The sequence below is a fragment of the Camponotus floridanus genome, unplaced genomic scaffold (genome assembly GCF_003227725.1).
Source record: "Camponotus floridanus strain SB8 unplaced genomic scaffold, Cflo_v7.5 scaffold16, whole genome shotgun sequence".
NCBI lineage: Eukaryota > Metazoa > Arthropoda > Insecta > Hymenoptera > Formicidae > Camponotus > Camponotus floridanus.
The window spans coordinates 3,399,921-3,413,789 of record NW_020229281.1 but is presented as its reverse complement, the minus strand read 5'-3'; the positions used below and the strand labels follow the sequence as shown (position 1 = coordinate 3,413,789).

At 36.6% G+C, this 13,869-nt stretch overlaps 1 protein-coding gene across 5 annotated transcripts in view; it reads left to right on the top strand.

Annotated features, from left to right (window-relative positions):
- Positions 1-13,869, top strand: part of LOC105255932 (brain tumor protein) — an 85,950-nt gene that overhangs the window by 30,165 nt on the left and 41,916 nt on the right. The window contains exon 1 of one of the 5 annotated variants that reach the window (XM_025407052.1): positions 6,216-7,559. The exons of 3 other annotated variants lie outside the window; for them this stretch is intronic. The gene's annotated coding sequence lies outside the window, so the exon portion shown is untranslated. Of the gene's footprint in view, positions 1-6,215; positions 7,560-13,869 lie in introns of those variants that run through there. One more of the 5 variants, XM_025407048.1, reaches the window with a different exon arrangement.

Below are 13,869 nucleotides of genomic sequence, written 5' to 3'. Positions count from 1 at the left end.
GAGTCGGTTATCGTGTCGGGGCCACGATGCACCTCACGTTACTCGCCTGCCATTGATAAAGGCGATAGTCACCGAAGGCAGGCTTCTCGCCATTGGAAAGATTATATATATATATATATATATATATATATATATATAATATATACGGTGGCAACAAACACGTACAAGTTTTTTATGATCTTTACCGCCGTCTGTCGTCTACTTTCCATTATCCATAATACCGTAGGAGGTAATGGACCGACGGTAAATTCCGCCTTCTTCTTTTGCAGTTAAACAGGAAAATAACCCATGGTTAGAGACATCATGCGGAAATAACGATCGAAAGTGGAAAATTCTTGTAATTTTCGTTACTTGTTGCGCGCATCTCTAAACGCATTAAAAGTTTTTTATTCCCGTCGCACACATGTACGATTTTTATACGCTTATAAAGATAATATTGAGGCTTGGCTAAACACATTATATAAATCGGGTTGAGCAATAAATTAACTTTTGATTGCCGTAATTTCATTGCAATATACTTGACGTTAATTAATATTTTATATTAACATATTTTTTAATACACAAGCTATTAAGACTGTATATTTATTGGAGATAAAATTGGCTCCTTTACAGCACAATCGTGATATTAAGATATCTGAGAAAATTTCTTTTATATCTCTTAATACAGAAATACGAGAAGATATGAAGTAACATTCAACCCAATTGCAAACGCAATATTGCTTTACGTATATCAAGAGGCAAGATTTTCTTATATATTGCAACTTACTGCAGGTATTACCTTCTTTTTTTCTTTTTTTTTTTTCTTACGAAAAACGGAGGAAATTTTTGATTATTTTGCGCGTACAATTACACTAAAATAAACCAGCGTGCTTGCTTGTGGATCGATACGAGGCACACCCAGTATAAGGAACGCAGACGGCTCTTGGCCCATGCAGAGACAGACTGGCCGACCAGCTGCTCTTCGAACGAAAAAGTACAAGTCAGCTGTTTTCCGGCGTGGCTCGCGCCAGTTCCCGATGGATCCGCGAACGGAAAGACGAGACGAAAGGAGAAAGATGCGAAACGCCGAGTCTGCCTTTCATTTTACAAGGCCAATTCTTCAAAAGCGAGATCAGTTTTTTTGAGACGAACGCGATACGGTGGACTTTTGACGTTTTCGAGAGCCTCTGTTCCATTCATCATTTATTTTCCGAAATAAAAGTTCCCAAGCGAACACGTGACTTTCTAATGTCACACGCGTCAAAGTATATAATTTCTGGCACGCTAATAACTGGTTGTAGCACGATCGTAAAATGTAGAAAAGAGAGCTTCTAAAGGGAAAGGTTTCAAGGGACTCGCGCGAACGAGTAAATATATCTAGAAAGCAGCTGCTTTCCCGAAAAGTCAGCTGTTTCCTGACATTCGTATCGGTTCGTAGCACATGCTGATTACAGTACGATAGCGAAAATATTGAGTGAGCCTAGATAAAGTCTGCCATCGATTTCAAAAATATGTCGCCAAGTCATCTTGCATAAAACAAATTAATCAACATTTCACGACAATTTTCATTCGTAAAAAATAAATCCATTCCTCGTTTTCGCTAGAAAGAAATAAAAGTACAAAATAAAAAAAAAAGAGATAAATTAGTCATCGAAACTGACACTTTGAGCAATGATGAGAAAAGTATGCTCTTTCAGAAGAAGCTAATAGATACATGTGACGCAAAATTGATAGACAATTTTCATATTTGAAAAATAATATCTATCCGTGATTTTTCACAGTTTATTTCCCGTTACTTTTTACGGAATTTTCTTCGATAATTTGACGGTCGATTGAGAACCGCTGCCCTTTATACCCGTTTGCCCGGAACGAAACGGAATGTAACCGACCAGAGAAAATACGTAGGGTATGTCCGTTGCGTGTAACGTCTCTTGGATCCGGAGCAGGTGCCCCTCGCTGCACGACCGGGACTCAGGGCCGTAAGCCATTCTTCCAATGGTGGCAAAAAGTCATTATGCGTATCATAATTTAACGCTCGGGAAATCGTGGATAATTTTTTTTGACATTTTTCCTTTTTTTACAACTATAATCATGTTTATCCTAGGACATCATATAGTCGAATATCTTCTTAGAAAAAAACATCTTTAATCAGAAATAACATTTCTCTTCCTTCTCTCTCTCTTGAAGAACGAAAAATTTTAATTGATGTATAATTAATTTTTGACAAAAATTTCTTATATATATTTCATATATATATTTCTAACAATAAGATATATTTTTAGTTTTTCTTTTATCATCAAACCTGTTTATTTAGAATTTATCTAATTTGTAGAAAAGATATTAAAAAATAAATAGTCACATTTAAAACATCGTTCATTTTTATATAAAATTTATTATTATAAAATTTGAAATTATCCATTCTAATTTTATTCTAGCCTTCTTAACACAGTCAGATTTATGCGGGATTTTAAAACTTATTGATAAAAATTGTGAATAAATTGTAAAATTCCAAATTTTAGTTAACAGGTTTATGAAAGAAAAAAAATCATAAAGTAGAAATCTCTTTTCGTTCGGAGAAAGTACACGGAATAAGAACTCCACTAAATTCACCGACGTTCTTAATACGGATACTAGCGAATATTGAGATTCGTCGCCGAATGCAATTGCGATATCGATAGAATTTATGTGGCGACTTTCAAAATATCCGCCAATTTACGAGGAAAGTTCGAACTTCCACAAAGTAGAGACTGAGAAGTAGACTTTACGTGCGTGAATTATCTTTTAGAGAGTGATCGGCTTTTGCAGAGGATCCTAAACACACAAATATCTTGTCAGTTAAAAAAAAAATTCTTTCCGAATAACTAAAACATCAAAAATTCCAGACAATTCTTTTTACTTTCACGAATCCATAGATTCATAGAAAAGTCTTTAGAAAATTTTCTTTAGGGATTTTTAAAGTTTTCTTTCGAAAGCTTCTGTTATTCATTGTATCTTTTTCTTTAAATGAATAAACGAACAGGTAACAGGTACAAGAAAACAGAAGGAAGATTGATTTGCTCAAAAAATGCTTAAGTGGTCTTTGTCTGTTCCTTCGTCTTCTTTTATTTATTTTGATTGGATTGACCTTCAAAGATTATAGTTAGACATATCCATTTTACATTCATTTTTCTTAAATTTTTTTCTTATTTTTTTATAATTTATATTATTTAAAATAATGCATGAAGGAACTGTGTGATATTGTGTGATACAATTGTAAAACATATTATGTGTATTGTAAAATATATTAACATTTCCGAGAACAATTGTCCGAAAAATAATTTGTTTAAATATTATAACGATATGTACACATGTTCCAAGCACGTGCAACGCGAAAAGGTATGTCATCGTGATACGGTTGTCGAGAACATTGAGTCTTGAGTAATAACTACGGTCGCATCTCTATGACACAGTTAATACCGTCTTCCATGCATGCCAATGAAAGAGACTCGTAATTACACGTGCAATGCTCGCAACGAAATGAAAAGGTCTGCGTCTGCACTCGCAAACGTGTTTAACGGTTAGAATGTTTTCATCTGTCTTCAAGATTCCTGACATTAGTTGGGGGAATGATTGGAAAGTCGAGCGCGTGACGAAAGTTAATGACAGCTTGTCTACCTGTCACGCAAATTTGGATTTTTTAAGGCACATAGGACTTTCGAAAGCGAAAAGTTTCTTGTAACATAATAACCGAAATAAACCCAAAATAATCAAATGCTTAAAACGCTTATATCTTATTTTTCAAGGTTAAAATTTTTTTTTTCTTTTTTTAACGTATATTTTCTATAAATCTCAATAAAATAATAAAGTAATGTATAAAGTGAATAAATTAAATAATATACGCGTCTTATTAGATTAATGTCTAATAAACGTATCTATACAAAAACCGCACGAATCTTTTAATGCCTCTGTCGAATAAAAAGATGTCATTCGTCCTTGCCTTTTTGCCGTCTGACTTTTACCGGATATTTTCGCTGCCGATTTGTTTAGGACTGTGTTATACGGATTTTCATCACCGTATAATTGATTTGTCTCATTTCATATGATACTTTTCGCAATTGCTACGAGATAAGCCATGTGTCAAATCAGTAGAAAAAAGAAGCTCGACTATTTATCTCTCCTCCCCCTTCTTCCTTCCCGACTTCCGCAGGGTTGTTTTCTCATGGATGTCAACATCGTGAAATATTCTCCCTTCTGCATGGTAATCTACCTACCTTTGATATTTTCTTACTACGTGACATAATGCTAAAAGTCGTATAAATGTACGAGAGTTGAAAAAAAATCGTGCGAAAAACTTTTTATTTCTAATAAAAATTTGCTGCGTGTGACGTAATGGATTTCGCATATTGTGATATATTACGGTAGGGTAGTTTTTTTTTTTTTTTTCGAGTAAATGTGGATACATTGCGCAGGACAAGTTTTAACATCGCAATACTTTTCTACGAGAGAGAATGCATGTAATTTCTAGCAAAAACTTTCTACACATGGTAATATTTATGTAAGAAATTATTGCAAAATATTTCTCTCAGCTCATTCTTGATGTGACACAAGATGACTCTGTAGTATTTTACGTATTTCCCGATTTCACATAATGGTACTTAAACTTCATTACCTTTTAATTGTACTTTTTTATTATATATTTATTATATTTTTTTCTCCCGCAAATAATGACATTTTTACGATTAGCACGATAAGAAAAGTGACGCAAAAGATATATAGCCTCGAGATATACGTAAGGTAGGTTGAATTACATGCGATGTGTGTATAGACGTATTACATACAAGCACATAAACGTCGTTACGGATATTATGTCCAATGAAAGGCAAGCAAAACCGCGATCTCCACACAGACGGAAAAACCGCGGCATGCAGAAAATTTTCCCACGGATGTAAAACATTCCCTCTCTCGCAATGACCGGCATACTTTTCCTCATTATCTCTCATCCTCACCTGGCGTCCATACCCTCAGGTTTCCCATGCTTTTTTCGTTTTTTATTCTATACATATGTGCTGAAAAATAAATATACATATGCGCGATATGAATGAAGCATCGGTCTTATTACGAGAAAACTTGGGCGTTATGAATATTTTAATGTATAATTTAATTTTTACTTGATATAAATTCAATGACCGCGATACTATTTAGGATAATGATTAAAAATTTCCGTACTATACGAATGTGCTTAGAATACGAGTGGAAAAATTCATATCTTCAAAAATTAGGCGTAAGATAAAAAAATAATTACGATTATGTAAGATTATTTCAGTTTTCAGCCATTAACAAGTTAATCAATATTGTAATAAATTTTTGAATAATATTTTGTAAAAAAAGTCTATAAAGAAATAATTGAATAGCTAGAGAGACTAAAGGTTTCTATTTGAAAAATAAGATATTGTATGAATTTGATTGCGTGGAATGATCGACTCAACTCAAAGGGAGGAAATTTAATAGCTCTGTGGAATAGTATGATACGCATCACGTTTTATTATCGTAATAGATAGGGGGTTTTATTGATTCGTCGCAAACTATAGTGTATCATAGGTTGTGGGACGGATGTGAAACCTGTGTTCGCTTGTAATTGGTTGGTTACAGTTTTATGTTCGATTGTCCAACTGTGCGGCGTCAGTTTTGCATTATTTATCGCGAAACTTCGCGCAAAATGCACTCGTAATACATATCCCTCGATAAAATGTAAATGTTGATTCTACCCCACTTATTAGCCAGCCCCTCTATGTCAAGAGACAATCAAAAATTATTCTCTTACCGAGAATCTCCCTCCCACATTTACACGTCACATACACGTAATAATTTTCCACGACAATCGAACAAAAATATGCATACATTCTTCTAATTCTTTCGTCGAGGTCGGTACACGCAATTTTATTCCATCGTCAGTTTCCGATAGGCCGTTACCCGAAATTCGCAGATGAAGATCAAGGTTATCGTCCGGAGCCGTCTCGCGTAGTCGTCCCGTGCCCGATCGATCGTCCCTTTAGACACAAACTTCTTTCGATCCGGCCACCCGTTATGACGCCAACGGGCGCCGCGTCGCGTCGCGTCGGGTTGATGCCGCGCGACGAGAGGGTGTTGCGCGCCGTCCGGGAGGGCGACCGGGAGAGGGAGGGGGAACACCGCCGGCGATGGCGGTGGTGGCGGCATCGGCATCGGCGTCGGCGTCGGCGTCGGCTAACGATAATGGTTGGTGGGGTGGTGGACGCTCGAGAGCTACCCCCACCACTCGCGTAGCGTCTCGACGCCGCGTTTCGGTCTCCCGAGTCTGATCTCAGTTACCAACAGACCGCGCGATCGCTCGCATCGCCGACGCGAAGCGAGAGGGGAGAGAGAAAGAACGAACGAACGAACGAATGAAAGGAGAGTGAGAGAGTGAGAGAGAGAGAGAGAGAGAGAGAGAGAAAGGAGTGCTCGAGAGTGCATACGCGCGAAGGGAGCGAAAAAGAAGGATTAAAATAATACGAGGGAAAGAGGGAGGAAGAGAGAGAGAGAAACAGGGAGAGGAGAAGAGTGAACTATGTTACAAGTCGTCGTCGTCGTGCCGCTCGGTCTCGCCTGAACAAAGGAAGATTCTTCTCCCTCGGCTCGCCGCGTCGAGGGTCGTTTCCGATCGACGAACCGTCGGGATCCTTCCTCGGGTGTCTTCGGTGCGGTTCGTGCGCCTCGAGCGCACACGAAGCGGTCAGTCACGTAGCAGCGGCCGAGGCGTGAGGAACAAAGGACGGCGGCAGGATCTGCGCGAGAGAGAGACGGGAAGACGGCGAGGGAGCAACGCTTTACGATCGCGCACGACAATATTGTTGATATTCGCAAAGCGCTGGAAGCACGATCGCTAGGATCAGGATCGTCGGGACCGAGACTCTTCGCTCCGAAACAACGCGAGTCGCACACCGGTATATTTTGAAAGAAAGAGAGAAGACGCGCCCTCCCCACGAGTTTTGTGGCAGAGAGAGAGAGAGAGAGAGTGTGTGAGAGGGACTTGCGACGCGTCTCTTCGAGTTCGTCGAATTGTGCATTGTGTTTTGCTTTTTTTTTATACTTTTCTATCCGGACGATTTTTCTCCCAGTGCGACGAGCCAAGATTAATAGAGAGGAAGAAAGGAAGAAGCGGTAACGTACCTGTCGGACATTCTCCGTATCAAAGAACGTGATTTGTGAGTGAAAGAGGGAGAAGGAGAGCTGGAACCCGAATTTTCTGGAGGTATATGTGTCTGTACCTGCTTGCCTACCTGCGTAACGAACCGGCGACCTAACCTTAACGGCAACGACGGTCGAACCAAGTGCGCGCGAGAAGAATTGAAGGAATCTCGTTGTGTGCTAAAGGAAGAGAGGGAAGGCGAGGAGGAGGAGGCGAAAAGAGACCGAAAGTGAAAAGATAACCGGCCTTCCTTCGGATTCTCTCCGCCGTCTGTTTAACGACGTCGTTGGTTTTCATGTGTGACATGTGCCACAGAGTGTACGACGTCTGAAAGAGAGGACTCCGGAAGCGCAATACCTTATTCGGCAGCACACGGATTATCCTCGTATTTACGGTGAGTCTTTTTTTTTTTTCTTCCAGTCGCGATAAAACCGCGGGCTCTCTCTCTTCTTTCCCTGCCCTCTTCCCCCCTCCAGACGTGCGCTGGGAACGACTTCCGGTTTCGGGGGAGAGAACATTCCCGGAATGCGTTTCAGAATGTGCACTCCACGGTGCGTCCCATTGTTGACCGGAAACGGTCGATAGCTTTCTTTACAAATCCTCTTAGTCGTCCTTTTCTCGACGATAAATTTCTTTCTTCGTACATAATAAAGAAAAAAAAAATGGTTGCGAGGAATGTTTTGGGATCGCAAAGGGAGGGCTAAACTGTATGATTAAATTTTTTTTAATTTTCTCAGTCGAAAAAAAACTGTAGATCGATAACAGACAGAGGTAACGCAAAATATTATTGATGATAAAATATTTATATTGAATATTTCGGTCACATTTTCATGGCTTTGTGTTTTTTCCTGAAGACGTGGTCGAAACATTTAATATATATTTCGATGTTAATTATGAAAGATTGCACTCTCTCTACAATTATTGTCCTCGCGATTTATCGTATATATATATATATGAGAAAAATTTCTACTATTTCCAACTTAAAATCTGGACAGTTTAATGAAAATTTTATTCGAGAGGCATAGTCGGCGAGATAATTGATATCGAAACAATCCGTAGAGATATACGACTTGCGCAATTTTATAAACACAATCTCCGTATTGAAATGATAGAATTACAATTATACGTCACGCTGTGTGTGTGTCATCTACACCAGCATTCGCTTAAATCAATCTCGCATCGCGTCAAGTTCTATTTCCTCCCACGCATTAACATCTCGGCGTGTTTGATTGAATCTCGCTTTCTCACTCCGGGCGACTTTTCAATGACGAAATTCCACGGCGGCGTCGCTTTTGATCGTTAGAGAATTCCCGGGAACAATGACACGCTCGAATCCTTCTCTTCTCCCTTCGTCCCTTAGGACCGTAATCACGTTTTTCCATGCGGAGCGTGGCCCTGAAAGGCATTCCACGAAGCTTCAGAATAACGTTGTTCGTGTTTAGTGTTCGACGAGCAAGGTTTTCGGTGACGTTTGTATATCGTGCTCCGATTTATTGTTCTTTCGGTAGTAAACAGGAACGTTTACGCGATCGGTGGCGTGAGATCGTCGTTTCCTCGACGAACGTAACGTCGCCGGTATTCGCGATCGTAAATCAGCGATTCGGGAAATTGTTTCCCTCGTGAGCGACCCCCGGCAACAGATGCTCGAAAGTCGTTTCGATGAACATTTCGCGCTAGGATTCAAATGGATTAAAATAGAGTTAATATCGATAACAACATCGTCACACGTTCGAAATTATTTTATAATTATCTTCAATTATTTTTTGAATGTTTTATTAGCAAGATATAATATAAAGAATATTATAAAAAAATAATATAGAGAATATTTGGTTGATAGAGACATATCATTCGGTATAATATAAATATTAAGGTTGTCGTACGCTTTTTGGACTAATGGAATTAACTCCGGAATAGGACGGTTACATTTAACCCTAAATATACGATGAGGGTTTGGGGTCTTTGCGAATCGCCGCATTGCGTCACGACGAAGTTAACCGCGTTTGTCGGCGGACGCGTTCACAGAGAGCACTATAGAAAGGTTAATTAGACAGCCGTTCGAAAGTTATGTCTTCCGTGCATCGTCTCTTCGTTGACAGCAATTAATTATTCAAAAGCACAGGTCATGCTACACAATGTTTTGAAATTGCTCTTTCCGGCAGTTTGTTCTGTCATCTGTCAATGACGGTGAAAAGATATTACGCAAGATGCTGCCGAAGAAAGCAGCGAAGCCATTTTCCTTTACGTAATCCGTCAAGCGTATACGTGTATGTGTGTGGAAAGGAAATAAAATGTAAAAAGATATTTGAAATATATTTTTGAGAATTCTCATAGAAATAAACTACATTTTTTTTTGTTTTTTTTTCCGCTGTAAAAATAGAGGCAGATGTATGTATATATTGTAAAAAATTTTTTCAAAATTCTCCTAGTCGGCTGTTGACAAGGCAAAATAATAAAACGTGGAAAAATAGGAGAACGACGAAAAATAGGAGAAGGAGGAAACATTGATTTCCATCGATGTTGGTGGAAAAAGGGAGGACACAATGCACAGAACGCCGGAAAGAAAAAAAAAGAAAAAGAGACGGAGATATGTGGAGGAACATCAATTTTCTGTAGGATAAGCGAGTAATTAAAATTCTGTCTCGCACGTCGGCATCGGAAATCAAATCTATCCGCCGTTTAAAAGTTGCGTGATATGCTGTGTTTTCATTTTCATTTTCTGCTGGTTTCCGGTTTAGAGATAACGCGAGGAAACTTCAATATCGAAAAACAGGAGACGAATACGATCGTAACGCACATTGATGATTTATTTTGACAATTAAAATTACATTATTTTAATTCGGAGTTTTTGACCCACCTTTAATTAAAACTAATTACATCTAAAAATGTACTTTTCAAATAAATATTTTAGTTTGTAATGTTCTAGTTTTCACAAGAAAATCCGATATTGGAAATATTGAAAGTTCGAAAATTTTAGTAAGTTATAAAGTGCAAAAGCTATTTTATTTTACATAGGAAATGCGGGGCTATCGCGTTTATTGATAATACAATTTATACAATATATTAAGGTACAAAAATTTAATAAAATTGCAAATGTACATTATTTTGACAATATTAGTAATACGATAAATTTATTGTTTGTTACAATAATTAATATTCTTTTTAACTTAAAATAGTTGAAAATCCAATTTTCAATTATGAATCGAGTTTTATTATCATTGACACTTTTTGTCGAGTACACAAAGAATTTACGTGAATTCCCTGCAGCGCTCGCATGGAGAAAAATTGACAATCTAGCCAAATATCCAAAAATAAAATCCCTAAAACATACAACAATTTATTTACGCTATTATACTATGCCGATTAACGTGCTATAAAACACAATTTCGTGCTATTGTGTAAAACTTGTGACGCATAAAATAGAAAGTTTTTATCGTAAAATTTTATTTTCTCTGAACGTTTGGATTAACGATTTTCCATATGTACGACAAAATAGAAACTAATGGTCTATGTAAACGAAAATAAACGATAGTTAATGATATTTTGATGATGATTTTTTAAACTTATTGCTAACAGAATTCTTTGCATGCTAACAAGATGATTCAAACGATTCATGCTTGTTCTTATCTAGAAATATTTCGTCGTCATCAAACACAGGCATTTCATTTCTACCAATCATGACATCACTTTCTATAAAACGTTATAGAGAGTGATTCAAAATCATTATTTCTCTTTTAACTTTTAAGCATAATAGAAGTTATTTAATAGAAGTTATTTATATAGAAGTTATTTATATAGAAGTTATTTATATAGAAGTTATTATAATAGAAGTTATTTGTTTCTTTGTGTGACTTTTTAGATTCACACGTCCAATAAATATCAATAGTATCCTACGATGTAATATTAGTAGTTTGATTTAAATTATAGACAAGATAGATCGTATACATTTAACCTTCATATTTAAAGTTTTTACTATTTTTAACAAAAACAAAATTGCTTGATACAAAGGAGAAACATGAGGATAATATAATAAATATTTTTGTGTTTGAAATATTTTCTTAGAGAATGTGAAAATTATCTCTTCTGTTAGGTTCAAATGATAACTTTATCATTTTCTCTACAGACGTTTCAACTGTTATGTTTCATACTGTTATATATATTTGTTAAATGTGGCTTAAAGCTATGTAGTAGACTACATTTAAATTATATAAGACAATAAAATCGAGCGAAATTGCATGAATTTTAAATTGCACAATAGTTTGTTTTTATATTTGCATTTATATATATAATTTGTCTATATATTTTACTTTATAAAATTGTAATCAAGGCCGATAAGAACGAGAAACGATGAGTGTTAGTACAATTACTTAATTTCGAGTCTAGTATTTTGAACGATCAAATTCAACGAAGGTCCTCGAGCTTTTTATTTATTTCTCTCTCCTGCGGGAGGCCTCTTTTTCTGAACCTGACTCTCGAACGCGACCGTGTTTAGGTCGCAGCGGGTTCACGCAGGCGTTAATATTTGCACCGCGATAAAGCCGACGCATAAATATCCACGTCCTCCTCGGTATTAAAGTGTCATTGCGATTAATGCGTCATCGCCGGTGTACGAGCGAAACCGCGCGTAATCGTTTTCCGTTACATTAAAGTTTCAGCGAAGCACGTCGAATGAGGAAATTCCACGTGACCCCTATGGAAACGTCGCCGTAGCGGAAAATGTAGAATCGGGTCGCATTTTTTTTTTTCCATAAAAACTCGGTTAGGTTCGAGAAAGAGGCGCGAAAGGAAGATATCTGAAAATTTACTCGGATTGCGCGAGCTGACGTTCCAAAATTCCGTAACAAAGAATAAACAAGAACGATTGAATAAAGAAGAGGTTGCGAAAGCAATGAAAACAAACTCAGAGAAGATTACTTAAGGTTCTGCTTACCGTACTCTATGGACATAACGCTTCTTACATGCAAATTATGTGGTCGATGACTTAACGATCAGGGATTATATCATTTGCGGCATTGAAATCGAAATTGTTTAAATATAAGGTTATATTTTCGTAGCGTCGCGTGTCGCATAAATTATATTAGCCTAAATAATACATCGCGCTCGCGTGTAGGAATGTTTTCAATTAATCTATCAAATATCGAAGGTAAAACGTGGCAAATATACAAATCCGTAGCTTGTTTATGTCTCCTCGGTGTTTCGCACATTGATCATCAGTTTACATTTGTAATGATCGGTTCGAAAGTGAATAGTTGTGATAATTAGTTTTTCATTTGGCACAAACCCGAGTCACCTAATTGCTCATCGATTGGCTTTATCTCGCGGGGACAGCTGTTTAAATCAGCCACAATGTATATATGCCGTCTGGTGTTGGTTTGGCAATACCTCTTTTTTCCTTGATATTAATTAACACTTTTCGTTGAAATAAAGTTAAATTTTAATTGTTCGATAATTGTCTGCTCTCATCAATATCGTCGAAATATATTGCCAAACGAATGCTAACTTTATATCTAAATTTAGATTTTACGAAGAAAAATTAATATAATAATTCTTTTTCATAAAACCATTTTTCGTCGTATATTTTTTATTTTAAATCCTTTTGCAACGTGAAAAATCTAGCTTTACAGAAGCGTATAAAATCCTCGGTCGAGTTCCTTTGATTTACTGTATTACAACAATGTTCCATCGTGTAAAATCGAAAAGTTTGCGGCGTGTTTCGCAAAATGAAACCATGATACATCTAATTAAGAAGATTATACCTTGCGCGATGCCGTATTTCAAGCGGCGGCGTACCTTATTTAGAAACGTGTTGTATGAACGTGCCTTAAGCAGCGAAAGTAAACTGCTCACGCACCCACGAGTTCTATCGACGAAAGTATATCTCTCGCATATGCAAGAACAGACGATGTGTTTATCGCACGTTACATACATAATTATAAAGTAGGAAACTAATCTTGGAAGCGGAACGCATAATGGCATAAATCTACTGTACATCGTTTATTGTATGAAAAGTGTTTTTGAAATCGCTTAACTTCTTAATACATTCAGATTTTGCGATAAGAATAAAAACTTTGCTTTTTATGCAATTTTTTTTATAGAATAACTATTAATAACATTATTCCACAAATTATTAAAATACATTGTTGCACAAATTTTTATTTGAAAGAAACAAGTCGTGTGATTTTATAGAAAAATTATATATTTTGAAAAGCTCATTTTTCTTGAAATAAAACTATATATAGTATGTTCGTAGTTTGTTATCTGGCGACAATTATAAGTATCTCACAAGTTTCCGATTATTAAATAATTAACTAGTCAATTAGCAGTATTCTTATCACATTTAGCATTAAACCGATCTATCTAATTATGTTTTGTCGTATATGCTATTTATATTCATATTTGACGCAATAACTCGAAACTGCTCTGCTTTAGCACTCAATTCCGGTTCGATAAGATAAATGTGCATTATTCGTAGAGAATTTCCGGATGTGATATTGAACAAATTTTACAGGTGAAAAGATTGGGTATACAGCGATTATAAATTCGTTATTATTATTATCTATTATTTTCAGCGGCAAATGCATAAAAAATGAGATATGCAATTGTATTATGTACTTATCGAGCAATGTCGTTAGCTGCTTGAAAAATCGAAATGCAAATAAAAGTGGGAAATATTCGTGAGAATTGCACCGGATATTCGATAATGCGCG